Source organism: Cupressus sempervirens, chromosome 7 (genome assembly GCF_028749045.1).
Source record: "Cupressus sempervirens isolate cs-2001-9-10 chromosome 7, ASM2874904v1, whole genome shotgun sequence".
NCBI lineage: Eukaryota > Viridiplantae > Streptophyta > Pinopsida > Cupressales > Cupressaceae > Cupressus > Cupressus sempervirens.
In genome coordinates, this window is record NC_143124.1 from 577382283 (window position 1) to 577389940 (window position 7658).

The following is a 7658-nucleotide window of genomic DNA, read 5'->3' on the forward strand; positions in this document are numbered from 1 at the left end:
GTTGAGGAGGATACGACTGTTATGCTAGGGAACCCCAAGAAAAGGAAGGCCGAGGAGGCTTTGTTGTTGGAAGAAACAAAAGGCCAGACTCCTGAGGTTTCGGACCCTATCCCTTCTATTTCTTCGCCACACGGGAAGATTGAACTTCTGGTGGAAGACAGTGGGGAGATGGCTTTGAAAGGTAGGAGGACATCATGGAGAAATTTCAACACTAAAATGACGACGATGGGGATTGTCAAGGAGATATGAACCCCCAAGTGATGGAGGATAAAGATGGAAAAATCCATTTCAATGAACTTATTGACCCGTCTCTGGTTGCAATTTTTGATGATGCGAGAGAATATGGGCTCAATCTACTCAATAACGCTAAAAACAATATGATAGATAATTTTTGCTCTATCAAGTGGCTATTTCATGAGATAGAAGAGCTCAAGGAGAAAAGAAGCTAGAAGAACGACCAGATGAGAAGCAATGACTAGGGATAACATGTAGATTAGGATGATCAAATCTCAAAAGTCGAAGAAAGAGTTCAAAGGATGGAGACTTCTAATCAGAACCTAGCTAATCAGGTGATTGCAACTTTGAACACCCTGGATGAGAATATCAATAGTTTGGGTGAATCACTGAAGAATGTTCGATTCGAAGGGGATAAAGAAGATAAGGCCAGTATGTACTTTGGGCAAGCTGAGGAAGAAATGAAAGAGTCTAGGGGAGCGACTGATGATCAGAACTAGGACCAAGTGGGTGTGAACAACCGGAGGGCCGATGAAGCTACAGAGACTCTGCAGGTTCTAGATAGGGAGAACTAATAGTTTCTGTTTTCATTTTTTGTCCCGTCCTTATCTAGGGTAGTATATTTTGGTTTTGGCCTTTTATAAGCATATGCATAGTTGCTGGACCTTACTTTTTATTTCTATTTTAGATTTTATGTAAAAACTTTTGGGTTTCAAGATCCCTATAAAACCTGTTTTACTTAATCAAAAACTTTTATTACAATTTTTACAACTTTTACACAAACTTCAAATAAAAGACTCCACATGCCTTCAAAACTATACCAACATATGTAAAAAATTATAAAACATAAAAATGGAGATTTTTGGTTAACTCACAATGTTTGACCAATTGTTGACTAACCTTTGACTTTCCTATAACCTTATTACAACATGTAAACAACTTGCCTAAATGCATGTTTGAGATTGCCTAAACTATCATGTGTCAACTTTGGCACTTATTGACCTTCTATATTATCCTCCTTGATGTCTGCCCACCTTATATAGGACTGAAGGCCCCTGCACCATTTTTCCATACTTCTAAATTGTTAAAGTGTTGATTCTCTGTAATGAGTATTTTCATGGTATTGTGTAAATATTCATGAATCATTGAATTAGTAGGGTGTTGATGATAGCTTTCAAGTGTAGTCCTTATTTGTTTTCATTAGCAGTTTACATCAATTTTAGGGAAACTTTGAAGTCATGTGGTGCATTTGTCATCAATAATTTCCTTTCTATCTTCTAAGTTGTAATCATCTTTATTTGAAAATAAATAAAAATATCTTACGAGGAAGTTGCCCCTCTAATTGTAGAGGAAGGCCGACTATCAAGGGCCTAAACTGTTGGAGGAATTGATTTGCCACATGTTTCACTGGGGCTAAATCATGTATTTTTAAGTGAAAATTTTGTTTACCAACATGGTTTAATTGTGAATATTTCATGGAAGCATATTGCAAGGTCATGTTAAATCCTCATCATGATCTTGTCATTGTTCACATTGGGGTGCAATGCTCTTCCAACCAACATGGATGCACATGATTCATTCCATCCAAATGGATTCTATGGCATGTGAAGAGACATAGAGTAGACACATAGACCAATGTCTACCATGCACAAGACCTACTTTTAAAGCCTTGAGTTAGCATATCTAGAATCAAGATATGGAAAATCTAGATTATGAGGTTGTAGCCATTCTTTACATGTATATTCTTTATTAGAGGGGTGGACGCACAAACCTGTGTCACCCTTTGTGATATCATTAGGTGTTTCGGCCGGAACAGTTTTAGTCAGAACAGTTTCAACCGAACATACGTGGTGGTTACACGCGCCTACGTGGCTTGTACTGTTCTAGCCAAAACCGTTTTGGCCGAAACGATTCCAGCCGAAACCTTGCAATGTAATAAAACCATCGTAAACCTCTTGTGGCTATCATTTTGACTATTGTGGTTCCTAGGTTCTCGGAGAGCAGGTCAAGTGTTTCGGCCGTAACTGGTTAGTGGCTTTTTTCTCCCTACTTTAAAAAAAAATTTAATGTGTTTTTTGATTAATAAATGTTAATTGCACTTAAAGTAGTTGTTTTTTACCTATTTTGTGAGTGAAATATTTAAAAATATTTATTTTTTAATATGTTTAAATTATTGTAATTAATTTAATAATTTTAGATTGTTTTAGAATGGTATTTAAATTAATTTGTTAACAAAAATGTAGTTAAACATGAGATAAAAACGTAGGAAAACATTAGTTAACAGTGTAAAAAAACATTAGGTAAAAATATAGAAAAACATTAGGTAAAAATGTCAAAAAAATTAGTTAAAAAATATAGAAAAACATGAGGTAAAAAATGTAGAAAAACATTAGTAAAAAATGTAGCAAACCTTTAGGGGACATTGTTCAGTTTCTAACATAACCTGATGGATCTACAGGTGAAACAATAATCTCTTATAGTGAAATTAATTTTGACATTAAATACACCTTCTAATATAACCCTTTATTAACTACAATCATAACCCATACCACATTCTAACCATAACATAGGCACTCTACTAACCGATATTCATGATGTTCATTTTAACAACTAGTTATTGTTAGGTAATAATGAGTCTTACATTACCAAAGAACACATTAAGATCAGTTAAATGCTATGTTTTTAGGTACATTATCCATGCATTTGTGTCTTAAGGGGACAGAGGAGTCGTAATAGGTCATACTATTTTTTATATGTTCTAATAAGTCTTAATATGTATTATTAGGATATAATAGGTCTTATTAGGTAATGATGATTCTTACATTACCAAATGACACATAACGACCTCATGATACATTTCTAGGTATTTTTATCCATATATATGTTAAGGGAACCTAGGGACTCCTATTAGGTCATTATGTCAATTATAGGTTCTAATAGGTATTCATATGTTTACTAGCACATAATAGGTATTGTTAGGTAACAATGAGTCTTACATTACCAAACAACACATTAAGATCACTTATGTTAGGTTTTTCGGTACGTTATCCATACATGTGTGTCTTAAGGGGACATAGGAGTCGTAATAGGTCATATTATTTTTTTATAGGTTCTAATAAGTCTTAATATGTATTATTAGGATATAATAGGTCTTATTAGGTAATTATGATTCTTACATTACCAAATGACACATAACGACCTCTTATGATACATTTCTAGGTATTTTTATCCATATATATGTTAAGGGGACCTAGGGACTCCTACTAGGTCATTACGTCTATTACAGGTTCTAATAGGTATTCATATGTTTACTAGCACATAATAGGTATTGTTAGGTAATAATGAGTCTTACATTACCAAACAACACATTAAGATCACTTATGTTGCATTTTTCAGTACGTTATCCATACATGTGTGTCTTAAGGGGACATAAGAGTCGTAATAGGTCATACTATTTTTTATAGGTTCTAATAAGTCTTAATATGTATTATTAAGATATAATAGGTCTTATTAGGTAATGATGATTCTTACATTACCAAATGACACATAAAAACCTCTTATGATACATTTCTAGGTATTTTTATCCATATATATGTTAAGGGGACCTAGGGACTCCTACTAGGTCATTACGTCTGTTACAGGTTCTAATAGGTATTCATATGTTTACTAGCACATAATAGGTATTTTTAGGTAATAATGAGTCTTACATTACCAAACAACACATTAAGATCACTTATGTTGCATTTTTCAGGACGTTATCCATACATGTGTGTCTTAAGGGGACATAGGAGTCGTAATAGGTCATACCGTTTTTTATAGGTTCTAATAAGTCTTAATATGTATTATTAGGATATAATAGGTCTTATTAGGTAATGATGATTCTTACATTACCAAATGACACATAACAACCTCTTATGATACATTTCTAGGTATTTTTATCCATATATATGTTAAGGGGACCTAGGGACTCCTACTAGGTCATTACGTCTGTTATAGGTTCTAATAGGTATTCATATGTTTACTAGCACATAATAGGTATTGTCAGGTAATAATGAGTCTTACATTACCAAACAACACATTAAGATCACTTATGTTGCATTTTTCAGTACGTTATCCATACATGTGTGTCTTAAGGGGACATAGGAGTCGTAATAGGTCATACTATTTTTTATAGGTTCTAATAAGTTTTAATATGTATTATTAGGATATAATAGGTCTTATTAGGTAATGATGATTCTTACATTACCAAATGACACATAACGACCTCTTATGATACATTTCTAGGTATTTTTATTCATATATCTGTTAAGGGGACCTAGGGACTCCTACTAGGTCATTATGTCTATTATAGGTTCTAATAGGTATTCATATGTTTACTAGCACATGATAGACTGACCTTACTATCAACCTTAATAAAACTATATCCCATTTACTTTATTAACATTCTTAACTCTAATTCAAACTACTAAATTAAGTCATGCATTCTAAATTGTAAACTAACATTTGCTAACTAAACTCATTTGCTTATCTAGTAACAAATTTTTCTATCCCTATGTCCTAACTCTCATCTACACTCCCCATAATCATCAAAGCATTTACATCAAAATCTAGAATTTAGTCAGGAATTATATATTTTTATTGCATGTTTACATGTGTACACTTAGTTATCATTTAATCAAGAAATTTTATTTTATTTTTATCGCATATACACATGTACATGTACAAATATTTATTTTTCACATTTGCATGAGCACGTTACAATTTACATTAGATACGGTCTCTAAGATAATTTGTTTAAAAATACATACATGTTACATGATTGAATTTAGCACCATACATTTAATGTTGTGTATTTATATGTATGTGTGTTTCAAATTAAATTTAACTTTTAATTATTTTAATTTAAATACACTTGTATGTTTATATTTGTATATATATGCATGTGCAAATCTCTAGATATTTATCACTCTTATAGCTTCACATTCATATCCTCGTATTTATTTTCATATATACATTATGGCATCTGATTTTGGGGATCGTGCTCTTGCATCCTTAGGGGATGCCAGTGTTTGTGGTGGGGGTTAGAGTGCTGAGTCTGGTACAGCACGCAGATCAATCTCCTCCACTCATGATAGACAACAGTTATTTAGAGATACAGTTGCGAGATTATCTCGTGCTAGGCAGGTTTTGGATACCTCACTTTCCTCTTCTATCACCCTCCCCAATAGGGAGAAGGTCACAACGATGAGAGAGGAATTATTTCGTATGATTCAGACAGTTGAATCATACAACCCTTTTGATGATATGAGCATTGAGACATTTTATTCTTCTTTATCTCACAATGTCACTGGTACTGTGAAGTACACACAGATTGACATTGAGGTTTACACCGGCATGGTGAAATCCATGTTTCCATCTTATATAGATCGTCGCAGAGTCAGAGGCTACTCTACGATGAAGTGTACTAATCCACTCGTCGCACCATTGATATATCCTCATTGGTTGGCCACAGAAGGATGAGTATCCTCTATATTTCTGCAAACAATTGTTTGCAAAATTTCATTTACACTACGATGTTGACTATACAGATTATCGAGGGCATGTTGGGCAGGGTCAGGGGAGACTTTCTAACAGATTTAGACCTGTGGACACTCCTACACCCATTAACAAATGGGTAATGGTGGGTCCAAACTTTTTTGTTATGCCGAGAGGTCCACAGATGGCTATTGCAGGTGAGAGTGTTCCTGATGACACAATTAGGACACAGATTTTTTCGAGCATCGCAACCGTCACCACACAGTTACACGAGATTTCTTCTGATCGATGTAGTAGATATATACTACGGTCTCGAGGTACCACTCCCACAGCTGCATCATCTAGCCCATCTGTTGATGATGATTATGGAGTTGCAGACATACCTTCTCCTGTAGATATTTCTGCAGTCTTAGAGGTGGATGCATTGCATCATTTGGAATCATATTTAGCATTTGATCTTTTAGATGCATATCGAGCATTATCTACACTCTCAGGGATTCCACTTCATGACATGAGCTCTTAGATTAGTCTTATTTTGTCACATACAACAGTCCTAGAGGATTCACAGAGGTGGGAGGACATTCCTGCACCTTCTACTACTCCTGCTACTACACAATCCCAAGCTACAACACCAACCCTAACTACTTAGGACCCTACAACACCTCCCCACTCAAGATCTTAGTGCTAGACAACCTGGTCTATTTACTTCCATGCTTTCAGATTAGGGCTGCACTATTGACTTGGACGCTGATACTATTTTTTCATTACATGATTCAGATATCAGTAAGATCAGTAGAGCATTACATAATGCTATGGTAAATATCTCTATATGTTTAGATTTATTTTTATTATAGTAAATAATATGTCTATATGTTTAAATTTATGTATATGTGTGTGTTTGTGTATGTGTTATAGGGTTTGAGTGATAGTATGTTACATTTTGTTGATCTGCAGACATCGACAGATCCTACATGTCGTAAGTCCCAGGTATGTTACAATTTAAATATATATATATATTTGATTTATATACAGGTAGATCTTGATATAATTTGTCTATACACATAATTAAATGGTTCAAGTTATCATTTGACACAGGGTTCAGATGTAGCTGATAGATCCTTTTGGGGACAAGGCCCAGGATCAGGAGGGGGGGTGTAGCTGATTAGATCATATGTGGCCTTTTATTTTATTACACACATGTTATGTCTAGATACATATTTATATGAACACTTTGATGTTTTATATGTTATTTCCATATACATACATTTTATATCTAGACACTTTGATGTCTTATATGTTATTTTCAGATACATGGTTTATATGGACACTTTGATGTTTTATATGTTATTTTCATATACTTGTTTATATCATGGACACTAAATGATGTTTTATATGTTATTTTCAGACATTTGATACATGATCTATTTTTATACATTTGATATGGGTACATTATATTCTCCAGATATATGTACATGTATGTTATTGATCTTTTAATGTACACATCTATCTTATTGATCTTTTGATGTCTTAATCTATATGTAACTTATGTATGTGTTATGCACATGTTTCTATATGTTATTCATCTTAATGCCTTAATCTAAGTGTAATTAATTATATAATTTTAATGGTCCATGTACATAAGAATATAACATATACATGTACATAAGAACATATAAAGACTATGATCACCTAGAAAGAATGCATGAACTACAACATTTAATTAATAAAAGTTAATATACATATGTATATGTTTTCAATATTCATGTTTATACATACATGTTACTATTTTTAATGCCTTAATTTAAGTTTAATTAACTATACTTAATGACATGTCTTAATATAAGTATAATTAAGTTTTGTATATTTAATCTAAGTATAATTAACTATAT

At 33.1% G+C, this 7658-nt stretch overlaps 1 long non-coding RNA gene across 1 annotated transcript; it reads left to right on the top strand.

Annotated features, from left to right (window-relative positions):
• Window positions 1-6689: 6689 nt before the first annotated feature.
• On the top strand, window positions 6690-7228 carry LOC149548065 (uncharacterized). The gene is made up of 2 exons (XR_016354439.1): window positions 6690-6756; window positions 6865-7228. It is a non-coding gene; the product is annotated as an uncharacterized LOC149548065 (long non-coding RNA).
• Window positions 7229-7658: the final 430 nt, after the last annotated feature.